Below are 14,447 nucleotides of genomic sequence, written 5' to 3'. Positions count from 1 at the left end.
ATTATTTTGAAAAGGTACATACCTTTAGAAAATCACAGAACGACACATGGAAATAGCAGTCACTGGCTATTGCGGAAGAAACAGAGTCTGGTCAACGTCCGTCGGATAGCACCACTTGCTGGAGTTAAAAATGCCATACCTCGTCTTAACCCACTACCCCGCCTTGCCTCACCTTACTCTACATATATATGTTGAATATTTTTGGAATAAAAATATTTATTACTTAATATTTTATTACATTCATTTATTTTAACATAAGTTTTCTCTCTCTCTCTCTTTCTATATATATATATATATATATATATATATATAGGTATGTATATATATGTATATGTATGTATATATATACACATACATATACTTATATGTATATATCTTCCTCGTCAGTTTCTATGCGTGTTTCGTATTTTCATTTCTCGGTCTATCCATGACATATCCCTTTTGATAACTCAACCCTTAAATCAGTCAAAGCGTATTTTTTTGTTTGGTACTTACATTCGAAGTTCTTCAGAAGTCTAAATACCAAATAATTAAAATGTAAATTTCTCATTTTTTAGCCCAATGTATTTATTCATTGAGGACTATGCCTATTAGGAAGCACACCTGAATAAAATTATGACTCAAAAGGCGGTTAAATTATTAAAATTTATGTGGCTGTTTGAATGGACGACCAAAATTCGGACAAAACCCCATAATACATTTTTTTTTAAAAAACGACACAAATTTTATTTAAGATATCGGATTATAAATAGCATTTAATAGTTATTGCATTTGTCTATTCAGTGATAAAGCCTATAAATAAATAGTTTAAGTGATTTTTAAAATATAAACAAAATTGATACATGGTATTATAGAATAGGGCCAAGCAGGGAACCATTTATCTTTGATATTCGATTTCAACATATTAGGGTCACCGTTTAAAATCCTATAAAAGTGCGTTATCAATGACAAGTTTGCACGCCAGTTCAATGCCTAGCGCATTAAGGCAGAGAGGGGAGTGTTTTGTGAGCCGTTAATGCAGTATTCAAACCCTTTTTCTCTTCTTTCCAGAAATTTATTTTTAAGCTTCATGTTCTGTCATTGTCACGAAATTTTGACCCCAAATACTTTGAAGTTTAATAATTGGCACCAAGAAAAGTATGAAATATTGGCAATCTATAGAAGTTTATTATTTGCTAAGCTAGCTCAGTTGTTTCCACTTTGACTTTATTTAGTTGACTTAATTTAACATTGTAGTATTGTAAATTTTAATATTTTAGAATTTTGTCTCAATATAGAAAATATAAAACAAATACTTACAAGCCAATTAGGATTTCTATAACTTTGCCTGTAATTTTAAGCTTAAATTTTATTTAATGTTTTGTCATGACATTATCTAAATAATATATTACCAGTCTTGAGAATTGCACCGGTCTTGTGCTTCGTCCAAGGAATGTTATGTTGTATGGCCTCGAAAACTCCATCGTCTAAGACCGGGTTTGTAAACATAGCAAGAAACGTAAGAAAACTAGAAACGTAAGAAAACTAGAAACGTAAATCTTAAAGAAAGATGTAATTTTCAAACACCCATTAAAAATACTTAAAACATAAAATATCTCCACAAGCATTGGCTAATTTCAACATATTACGTTTCGGCTTGCGGTTCCGCATTCCATATTTGAAGTGCAGTATTATGAAAACTTTGCGACGAAGCGTGGAACTGGGTGAGCAAAGTAGAGAGGGGCAACAGCCTATAGTATATTTATTTAACTTTAAATCTTTTACACATAGGACATTACATAAACTGAAAAAAAAAAAAAATAATCACTCAAAACTGTTCTGCTACCAGGGCGTTCCTCAATAACTTGTCATGGTAGTTACAGTAACACACGAACCATGGCATAGCTACATTAAGCAAGCATAAAGAAAATAAATGTAACGACTAACCAGTTAAGGCTCATTGTAAAAAGTAATTTAAATGTCCATCAAATATATCAACATCATGAAAAATTACTTTGAGCACTTACACTCAGCATATTCAGTAACACCCTAGGTATAATAATATAAAAATATATTATTTACCAGAAAGGGTTTAATTCCTCAAAATGGCATAAGTAAAATCTACAGGGCACGATTCAAGCCACAAGGCCATCAAGGTATTCAATTAAGTGCCTCGAAACCACATTATTAAAACATATCTTAAAGGACGTGATAACTGCAATGATTGGATCCTATAATAATACTAACAGAAAGAGAACAGGAATGAGTGAACAGTAGGACTGCACCCCACAACTGGTGCCTACAACTAAAAACATGTCTCATATTACAGCTGTTCAGAGAAGTGCTTCCCTCGCAGCTCTCGCTGTCTGAAGGCGGCGACACGATGCCTCGTTCTAGCCTAAGTCCAGCGCGGGCAGCACTCACAGCTAGCAGTCGTTGCATCGCCTGAAGTTCCGCTCCAAAGTAATCTTCCACTTCGGTGGCTCAGCCCAAATGAAAACTAAGTTTCTGTACAGCTCGTACCAAGCAATTGGTACACTGCAGAACACAACTCGGAATTATTTCCAGGACGCCAAGATTTATTGACCTGGACTAAAACTGTCGGGCAATATTGCATAGTAGTCTGAAAGAAACATCTTCATACAACATTTTCATATCAAAACCTGATATAAGTCATTATGAACGTCGAAGTAAACTTTGAGGCACAGTTCTGGATTTTGAGAAAATTGTTGGCACAGGCGAGAGGACCTCAAAATCGTACGTAACGGACGTATCTTATGTATCTTTGTTTACTGACTTGCCGACGAACACGATACCCATGAATGTCGCAGTATTTATTTTCCAGACTCTTCGCCAACTCCAGCTCTAAAGATTCGTCGCTAATGCCAACCCTACAAGATAGGATCATAAGTCCTTAGAACACTTGTTATCAGTCACTGCGATGAGAGGTTACTCCAGAAAATAAAAGGCTAAGTCGAAACGTCACTTCTCTCAAATAAATTATATCACCAGAGCTTTAAAATTATTCGAAATCCCACTGCTGACTTCACGAAATAATAATATCTCTCTACATTAGCATAGTGACAATAACATACCAATAACCTTCTTCGGCGGCCATCTTGGTGGCAGCACGACGACGGGTATAGTGATGGTCCGGAGCGAGCGGCGGGGAGGCGGTCTCTCCGAGGGCTTCCCCTCCTGCTCTCTCTCCTTCGGCAGCTCGCAAGGGGCTTGCAGACTCGCCCACATCGCCAAGAAGCTCGGACTAGAACCTTCTTCCTTCTTCCAGCGCAAGATGGCGACAGGAACATTTCCAGGTCACGTGACACAACAGACACTTTTTTTTATCCAAGCGAAGTTTTTTTTTAAATAAATAGAATTTTTTTTCTGAAGCCTTGCTTGTAGCCTAACTCCCAGGGATTACAATGAGCACAACGTACTTTAAAAATCATCGAGTGTACAGCAAAAGACATAGGTAGGGAAAATCAGGGGCAGGGAGCTAAAAAGGGCACAAAATCTTTACGCCAACGATTCCATTTATCATAAATATCACGTTCTTTTTTTTATTTCTTGAGCTATCACATGGAAAGAAAATAATGCTTACAAATAAACCAATGAAGAATTTAAATGGGTTTCATGAAAATTGTTGTTCATTTAACAATCCTAATTATGTACACTTTATGTTTGCAGCGTTGGTGACGACTTGCCACTTTCCGTGTTTTATTAACTACCGCAGTTTTCTTGCGTTTCTTTCGTGTAGCATTTTGGCACTTTTATACGACTTTAATTGGCGCTTAAAAGCCCAGCATAACTTCTTAGATAAGTAATTCTTTAGTTTACTTTTGATAACCACCCTTTAAGTAGATATCAACTGTTTTACTGCTAGCAGCATGCTCTTGTAACTTAATGCACATCTAGCAGGAATTAAGAATTGAAATTCATAATTTTTTGCTTGTAAATATAACACTGTGATCGGCGTGACATGTAGCATTATTATATTCAAATAAAAAAAATATATCATCGTGATCAAGTAGAAAAGAAATTATAATTTTAATGAGAAGTGAGGTACCGATAGACGCCATCTTGTTTTAACTGTATATAGGCCATACCCAATATTTATAGTTAAATATTGCATATTTTGCTCCTTTAAAAACATAATAAATTTGAAAGTATACTGGTGACTTTATGGTACAAATATATACTCTTGTGAATGTTAGGACGTTTAGTATAGAATACATTTGTGGGAATGACTCCAGATTTTTCTAAAGTGTTATACTCGTATACTAGGATCGCATTTGTAAGATGTTAACCTTGAACATTTAAACGGAACCTAAATGATGGCTTAGCAATTATATTAACAACATACTGCGAAATTAATATTTCTACCTAACAATACTAAGGGTAATTTTTCCAGCCAATCCAAAAAATTATTATATATAAGTTAAAATCTCACTCTTGAGATGTTTTTAAGAAAGCTGAGGGTTAACTATATTTTTATAAATAAAAAATATTACATACATAGGGAGAAAAGAAGCTTTTAAAGACTGTAGAATATTTTTACAAGAATGTTAAATCTTTTCATTTCAGGGCAAACTACTAATATTTTGTACAAACGTAGACACAACTCATCTGTTAGAAAAATTGCAGTAAAACGACTGCCACATTTTCACCAATATTTGGTTTTCAAAAAACACGCAGTCCACACTCTTCTTGCTTTTTGTGATTGGCAGAAATGCGAAGGATTCTTAGTTTAGTTCTTGGGTGAAGACATGAATATGAATTTATTTCGTCGAGATTTGTCAAAAAAAATCTCTCAAAAGCAATTAACAGTGACCTCCAGGATAGAGTCCAAAGTCTTCGGTTCATTGGCTGCTGACTTGTGAGACCAGAAATAATCTATACAGGAAGACGTGTATGTCAAATATAATAGACGGCCTCTTAGTTTATTGTGATATGTGCTGGAATCTGTGCATTTCAAAAAAAATATATAGACATATGGCTAAAATAAACGAATCCGTGGCGACTTTTTAAACTATGTTAACCACACTTGGTCGATTAAAATTTTTAATATTCATTGTAATTATTAGGAAATATTAAATTAGTTCTTAGTTTCAGAAAATCAAAATGTGACTTCAATTATGACACTCTGTTAGTTTTTATATTGAAAACCAATTTATATAAGTGGACATTGGTTAAATTTTAAATAATGTCGAAAGTGAAATTAAAATAATATAACAAATATAAATTGGAATAACTGGCTAGCATAAATTAAATTTAATCGAAATTTTTGATACTAAATTTCTAACCCTTTTTATAATAGCTATATTTGAATTAACTGTGTACAAAAAGAGGAGGAAAAAGTATCTTTGTTTCTGAAACAACAAATTACAAGGCAAAATATTTATTCCATAACGTAGCACTTGTATAAGAAATGAACAGATCATCCTTCTGAAAACTATTTTTTTTATCTGCATAGTGTATTTCAGGGAATTTTTTCAATGTACCATTGTATTTTATTAATTCCAAACGTTTTTACTAAAGAAATATATGCAATAAAGTGTGAGACATCTTAGCTTGTTGCCCATAATTCTAAATTTCTTTGTCATAATGTTTTGCCATGATTTTTTGTGATTCCTGTTTTAACGTGAAGAAACCGTAGCCAATAATATGAACAAATTCGAAATTATTTGTTTTATGTAATTTAATGGAAGCAGAATAATTGTGTGCTATGAAAGAACCAAACAAGCACTACAAATCCTTTTCTTAATAAACACCGAATTTAAAATTGCTATCGATTAGAGCTTACTTGATTCAATTGTAACCGACAAGCACTTTCTTCATCAACAGCAAATGTTTTCAAGTAAGGCTACCTGAACGTGTTAAATTATAAATGTCCTTTGCAACCATGCTCTTTTGATGTTTAAAGATCTTAGCTCTCTGTACACTCGTACAGCCTTTGGTAGGAGAAATATCGTTAAAATGTAACGGAAGTCGAGGGACTGAAATGTGTAACTAATATGGCGAACGGACGTGTTGTAACATAAACCCGTATATAGTCACTTTCATCACAAATATTAGGGGACATTGCAAACGTATTGGTGTGTGAAATGCAACTTTATGAAAGTGAAACTACACCGGATTATATTTGGTAAACTAAAATGGTCATTGTAAAAAGGATAATCGCCAGTTTTAAATTACGTAAGAAATCTGGCATTACAATGCTAATAACACATATTCTCCTGAATTCTCAATTGTTTTAGTAGCGCTTCAATAGAGGGGGTGCTTGTAAACCTCAAGGGACGTGGTTCATTTATCGTCACTGGGATTTTTTAATAACGTTTAAATATACCAATAGAATAAAAAATTAATTATAAATAAACATAATAAGGTTATGGTTTGTTTGAAGGACGTATTTACCAAATGATTTCAGTTGTCTAAGCAAAAATATTCATACGTACAAACATATTTTTGGCGTTATAAAATGGGTTTTATAAAGTTTCCTGTAAATATTTTTGTAATTCCATAGAAAAATAACTTGTAACGTGTGCGTAAATATAAAATATTAATTATTCGATGAATTTTAACAATATGGACAATATTTCAATGAAATTCATTGTCAAAAGTAAGTTCCAGGCTCGGGTTTAGGATTTTTTAATTTTTCTCTCTCTTTTTATGGAGCAGTTTTTTAAATTTAAACATTTCCGTTTGTTTCGTGCTGCTTATTGTGTGTGATGGAGGCAAGCGACGTTGACAATTCAGGCAGCGAATTCTAGTGGCGGGTTTAGAAAGTAAGTTTGAAATTTGCATCTAGAAATTTTGGTATGTACTTGAGTAGTGAATATTTTATTGGTCAGTAAATATATCTAACTCGACATTATTCTGAAGCATACTACTTTAAATTTCGTGTACGAATTTCGATTCTAAATTTATTGGCCGCATGTACAATAAGACAACACATGAAGTGTGCTCGTTACAAAGGTAAGATGTTTACACATCAGTACTGAAAGACTCGCTCACGTATTTTTCATACAAGAGCTCTTCAATTTACTTTTAAAATAAGTTTTAACGGGATTGTTTTTGGCTGGCAAGGACGAAGTCATTGAAAAGTAACCGATGTTCAAGCTAATAAGTGTTGTAATTTATTCCGCTGGTACGCAGTAATGTGTAGTCGGTTCAAGACTAAATAACAGTAATACAAACGTTACTCCTGGAAGCACACCATGATCACCGTTATTTGTATACGTAAGAACGCAGGCCTGACCACCTGAGATTATGCAGTAAATTAAAAAGGCATCAACCATACTATGAAGCAAATATAGCACCCTTTTTTTTTCGAAGTAGGAATGTCTAGAGATCTAATTGCGGTATGGTAACAGACGAATTTGAAAATAGAAAAACAAAGTCGTACTACATACATTTTTACTATTAAAATGACCATCCAGTTTTATTTATTTTAAACCAAATGTTTTAAGAGATTGTTATTACTTTTAAGTGAAACTTTTGTACAGCTGGTAGCGTAATGATAGAATCACAGTGTAACGGAAGTGAGTGGGTAATGGATGTAATGCGTAGGTAAAGAACTAGTTAGTTGTGTGGCACATAAGGCATCCTTTGAAAATTGATGATAATAACAAACATTTTAATATAATAAATATCGTAGGCTTTCACGGCCATTGTCAGCATTTTCTTGGCTTCTGGGTGTAGGTCGTTTCAGGTATAATTACACGGCCTACACCCAGAAGCCAAGAAAATGCATTTTAATATAATATTCATGAAATATTTATTAAAAATTACCTTTATTTTAATACTGTGCAAATGAAAATTCTTTGTCATATAAGTATAATAAAAATATTTTAAATAAATTTGTTTTTTAATGAAGAACATCTTGAAATCTACATTGCGTTTTAATTGTCTCTGGTCACTCAATAATCTCTCTTGCTGTAGATACGGTACAATATACAGCAGGATAGCAACCACACTGGCACTGCGTTTCGTATGAAGATGCTCAATTAAATAAATTTCGAAAAATAATTTAGCATGCTTAAATTCAAATGTGCCTTAACATCTATTTGCTATCAATTTAATCCTTTAATTGGCGCTCGAAAATTTACACAAGAGTGGTTGGTAGATTCATATTTGCAAGTGAAAGACAACCACTTGAATTACATTAAACAGATTTACGCTGCTGAAACGTGGAAAATAAAGCCACGACTTGCTACTTTATCACTGCAAAATGCTGAAACTATCGGCCTCGTCAAAATATGACGCATGCATATTATGTATGAGCCACGGACTCCGAAGCAATGCTAAAGGAACAGGTTAGAAAATAGCAATGAAAATATTATAATGTAAGCGCATGAAAACAAAATTCATACAGTGTTACACAATCAGTTAGTGAGTCATTGAGTCAGTGATGAGCATATTTTTATTAAATAATATACTAGCTGCAGTACCCGGCGTTGCTCGGGCTGAACACATTCATAGTTGTGGTTCATTATTTGGCTGTTAGAGAAAATAATATATTTAAATATGATTTTTATTTTTTTTTTTAGCTTATTCAATGACAAAAGCTGTTATTTTTTATAAACTATAAATTTATTTTATACTTTTTAGTCTCAAAATAAAAATATCGAATGCGAGTACCAAATTTAAAATAATTAAAAATAATAAATATGAGAGATTAAAGTCTTTATTATAAGGAATAGAGTAGAGAGTTAGAAAAACAAAATTTCTTGACCATCAATCGTCGCCATGTTTGGTACAATTGTCATTCCCCATTTCGTTCTTTGTTTACCACAGAACTTAGGACCACAGCACTACCACAGAACTGACGACATTAATGAATGAAAATTAACTCGACAATGGTTTTAGCTTGCCAGTTAACAATTATTATGAAATTAAATAACAATTGCTTATGGTTTTGAATAAACTAATTTAAAGGAAAACTGATCTAAATTTGTGAGTTATGAGTAAAATGAAAGCTCTTCGCCGTTTTTCGAGTATATGTCTACTGACATGAAACTCGGCACGGATGTTCTTTATAATATATACACATGAAATGAGCACGGCATCAACTTAAAATCAGCCTCCAAGGCGATTTGCGAGAAAGTTAAGGATTTAGGGTCTTTAATCCCTCTTCCAGCTCTTTTTTCACTATAACCCAACCTTTTGGATGGGAAATATTCCAAATAAAAAAAATACATTTTTAAAATCTTCAAAATTTTTGGTAATTTTCTCCTCCCTCCTCTTATTGGGAGAAAGCTGAACCCCGAGCAAATTTTCCACCATATCCCTACCTCAGAAACACTCTAAATCGAAAAAGAAAATATTTTTTTTATTTTTCCAAATTTAAGGACCTTACGGCCCCTCATTTACCGGAAATATTTTACACTATAGCCCAAAATTTGGTATCGGAAACACTCCATATCGAAAAAGCAATGATTTTTAACATTTTAAAAATTTTGGGTCTTTATCTCCACAACCCCTAGAGGCAGAGTCGACCCTGCGGCAAATTTCCACCATGTATAGGTACACAAAAAGCATGGTCATTATCCATATCTCGAAATTAGTGGTTTTATGACCCTCTGACCCTCCCACTCCCACTTAACACTAAGGTTTTAAAAGTCATCAAAATATTTTATTATCAGAGGTTCTTTATATGTATACAAAATTTCAACACTTTATGACATGATCGAAAAGTTGGTAAAACGTGAATGGAAATATTTTATTACATAGTCCATTTATATTGTCATTTCATACATACAGTTAAAGAAAGATAATAAAAGCTTGGTCAAAATGAATTTACCTATGGCGATCGGTTTAACAGTTTAGATGTGGTATTTGTTAACTCGCCATCTAGTTGTGAGATACAAAAAAATGGATAGCATAAAAATCTTCTCCTTGTAAAAACACTTCGATGAATCAACTTTCATGGAGATCGGTCAAACTGTGTCGGAATTTATCTATGTCATACATAACAACAATTATTTTATGTATCTATATTTATTTACTTTATTATATTTTATATATTTACCTATATAAATATTATTCTATAGTCCGTGTTTTTGTAAAAAAAAATGTTTTATTGAAATTTCTTAACAGCTTTTACAGATGGCAGCAGCAAAGCATGATTTCGTATACATACCAATAATTTTGTAAACGTTTACATGCTTTTACATTCTTTAACGAAAATATGCTTATATTTGTAAACTTTTGCATATATTTTGCTTACTTTTGCAAACTTTCACATATTTTTGCAAACGTTTGCATATTTTTGTATCTAGTAATTCGCAACACTAAACTCTCAACTCTGAGTTTTGATCCTTAATTAGCATTAGAATGATTACCATTTGTATAAACTTTTCCAATAGGATCATGTATCGTATTTAAGATATTATAACCCGAATAATTCCTTTCTTAGATACCATTGAAGATGTGGACAGACATTTGTCATATTGTAATGCACGATCACTCGTGTTGCAAATTTTATATTACCCTAAATATTTTGTATTCTTCTTTTCTTTTAGTTTTCCATTTAACGTTTATGATGACCACGCACCTAAGTCTTTTCTGACCTTACAACTTCAAATATTTGTATGAAGACAAATAAGTATTTCCGAATGCATTAAAATAAGCTATACCTTAACGTGTTTCTGCATGATACTACAAATACGACTTTATTAATACTGTTTACATTCGCCGGTAAAAATTATTATTGTTTCACAAAATAACTAGCTGTTATTCAACAGTATATATTCATATGTGTTTATTATCAGTTAAAGAATCACAACGAAACGGTTTTTTTTACAAATTATTTGGTTGGCGGAACAAATTATAAAAAGAAGTTCAATATATCTATACTAATAATATAAAGCTGAAGAGATTGTTTGTTTGTTTGTTTGAACGCGCTAATCTCAGGAACCACTGGTCCGATTTTAAAAATTCTTTCAGTCTTGGATAGTACATTAATCGAGGAAGGCTATAGGCTATAATATATTATCAATAACATAAGGGATCCTTACTAAAAGTCCAATTTAGAATCAAATGCGTTGGAGGGGGTTATATACAACATGCAGTACACGCACGAAGCGTGTGTTGACAATGCCGCAGGTGCTAGAAGTTATTTCTTATTGACTATTAACATTGTTGCCACGCACTAGATGCCTTATCATTCTTAATTTTTCCATACAAGTAAAAAACACTCGTGTGATATTAACAACGAAGCAATCAGTACCCTCATAAGAGTTCAATTGAGTAGCCCATATGCAAAAGCCGTTATCTCCATGTCAACAAAAATGTGGATAATAGAGAAAAACGTATAGGAAATGATACAGATATCTCATAACTGTCAATGTAATTGTGAAAAATCGAAAAAAAAAAATTAGTTTTTAGCCAACAAATCTGTATAATAAGGGATATATGAATAGTTTTTTATTTACAAATCAATTATGCACATGACAGGTTTTGCACCTGAAACATGAAAATAACAGGTTTTGGAAAAGTTATATCAACCATTTACAATTTCATGTCAGTTACAAAACATGTTACATCCAATGACAAATTAACACTTCTATGAATATGACACTCACATAGTTGGAATTATACATTGTAATAACAAAAATAGCTCAGACTTAAGGTACTGTGTTACCAAATAATATGTTGGCATAACAACACTGACATTAATATAAAATCATTATTTGAAAACATCACTCGGAAAGTGTTCTGTCCTATTAACAGACGTAGGTACACTTAAGATATTTCAGTACCGTCGTCGTACATCAACTCAAAATCATTCATCTCATCTTCATCTGCTTCATTCCTTGCTGTGGCTGGAACATTACCTGTAGTCTGCTGTTGAAACACAAGAGTACAAAATGTGAGCTTGGCATTTTATTCCCACTTCTCTCCAAAGTGAAGGGACAGCAAGGTGCGCACATCGTGTATTTTGGCATCCTTCAGTTGTACCCCTTTCACTACATCTGGGATTTGAGAATCCCTAAATGTTTTACCCTTTTTGAAAATTGTTTTAGGTTCACCACTTTCAAAGTTATAAAATGGTTCCCCTTGAACCAAAATGCTTTTTCTAGAGTGGCTTCTAGTTAGCACAAGCTTCTTGGTTTTTGAAACTGGAAGTGCCATCTTCCTATTGGTTAAAAAATATCCTGTGAATATAACTTCCAGTCTTTAACTGCACAGACCTCTCCAAGATTATTTACTTTACCGAACTTATGAAATACCTGGATATACTTTTCTGGATTTTCAATAACACTTTCATGTCTGAACTGTCGTTCCAAATTTCCAAATACCCTATCTGGGGGTAAAAAAGAATGGCCGACAGCTGGAAACAGGAGGATGATATCTTTCAAATATTTCGGTGCTGCCAAAAGCATACAATGTGAGAGCATGGCGATCATAGATATATTCTTATTTTGGCCTCCACAGCCATCGGAAAAGAGTCTAATTCTGGTGACCTCATCAAGATCCAGGTTGTTAAGCCTGTGATGTAATGCTGATGCTATTTCGTTCGAACCTTTCGCATAAGCATCTTCTGTCCACACATAAAAATATGTGTTTGTCGTGTTTTGAGAAGTGGTTGAAACACCCTCGCAGATAGTAAAATTAAAGAGATACATTTGTCTTTTGTAATATGTCGCTTGGTCAGGAAGTTTCGGCAGCACTAAATTCTTCTGACAATCGTGAGGACCAACTCACCATCGGTTTTCTCCCAGAGGTGTTGATAAAAAGTATCTGCCCTTTTTTTGTGTGCCAATAACTCAATTTGAAGAGTGTGTTTTGCTGCCTGGTCCCTTTCATCGTTTATTTTGTTGTAGAGACTCAAGCATGTGGAACATTTATCGGTGTATGGGGCATCAAAGCTTATATTGAAATTTTCATTAAAAACAGTTCGATAAAACTCGTATTCAACTCGCAGGTTTTCTTCTGTGTGTTTCTGGAGGTACATTTTCCACATTTTCTTCACATTTAACTGGCTGCTAAAGTACTGACGCACACTGTTTTTCCCCCTGTAATAATGGGACTGTATGGGCTGAAATGTTTTTATGAAATCTTTCACTGCAGTCCTTTCCAGTTCATACTTTTCGACCTGGCGGGCTCCTCCACGAGTTTCAGGCAGAGTAACACCGAGGTGAAGATATTTCTGACACAGTCTTTGGACGTGATCACGACTCTCATTTAAAACACTTAAAAATGCTTTTCTACAAACTTTTACATGTTTAATAATGCCTTGCCTTTGCCTTGGTAATGTATAACATGTGCTTACTTGTCGTCTTGATTGTCCTTCTGGTACACGACTTCTTTTGGCTGACGAGACTGTCACATGCTGCAGGATAAAAGTTTTCTTGGATTCCAGATCTATATTAGCATAGTAGCTACTTTTGGTGGATTCTTCGTACGTCCTGAATTGACAGTTGATGACACTGAAAACGTCCCTTCATCCCATGTCCGCAGGAAGGCATAAAAGGAAATCCCTTTAGGCGATGTCTGAAAAGAAAACATACCATTTGCTGTGCAGAATTATATGTATTGCCGATACTTATTTTCGATGTCTATATTTGTCGTAACAAAAATTAGCCACCATACTACATGCAGGACATAAAATTATAGCAAATGTTAGGCTGATATTAAATCACCTTCTAACTTACCTAGCCTTCTTTGCAACATTTCGTTTCCAGGTCTCCGGCCTACGTTATCGTTTTCTTGATTTTTGTGCAGGAGTCTCTGCTACATTGTTACCAGGACATGCAGATGCATTCTCTTCTTCGCCATCCATTATTACAATTTAGCAAAATGTGCCTACTCGTAACATAAACCAACCCCTAACACAATCGTCTCTTGTCTCACAATTCACAGATTACATTAAGATTTTGGCTCCAAAAATTTTGTTGAACAGCTGTTTCATATAATGTTGTTTATCATTACCAAATAAAATGCAATAGCCAACAAAATGATGTGAAATATCATTTTATACGCAATTTAATGTGCATGTACAAGGAAACCACCCTGGTTATAACAGGTATTGCAAATGGAAACATGTTCCGGTTATCATGGTGGTCATGGATATAGCGGCTATTGACTTGATGTAAGTTTTTGGACATACGCCATTGCTAAGAACTTTTTCTGTTGAAGAAAAACTAATAAATAAAATAAATAAATAAAAATAAAAATAAAAATACTCAAAAACGCACAAAATTAAGCAAACAATTGCTGTTGTCAACAAGGATATGAACACCACAAAATATTCCGAAACAGGAATATGGTCAGCAAACAAAGAAAAAACAAAGAAAAATGTACTAAGAGAACGAAAAAATCCCCACAAATGATGACAACACAAAAATATTGAAACCCAAAATAATTCAGCACAACAGTTGAAGCGAGACAAAAAACATGACAAAACGAAAAAAACAAACAAATACAATAGTTTTACCTAAACAGAAACAAGCGACGTTTCG

Source organism: Bacillus rossius, chromosome 1, assembly GCF_032445375.1.
Source record: "Bacillus rossius redtenbacheri isolate Brsri chromosome 1, Brsri_v3, whole genome shotgun sequence".
Classification (NCBI taxonomy): Eukaryota; Metazoa; Arthropoda; class Insecta; order Phasmatodea; family Bacillidae; genus Bacillus; species Bacillus rossius.
This window is presented reverse-complemented; position numbering follows the sequence as displayed.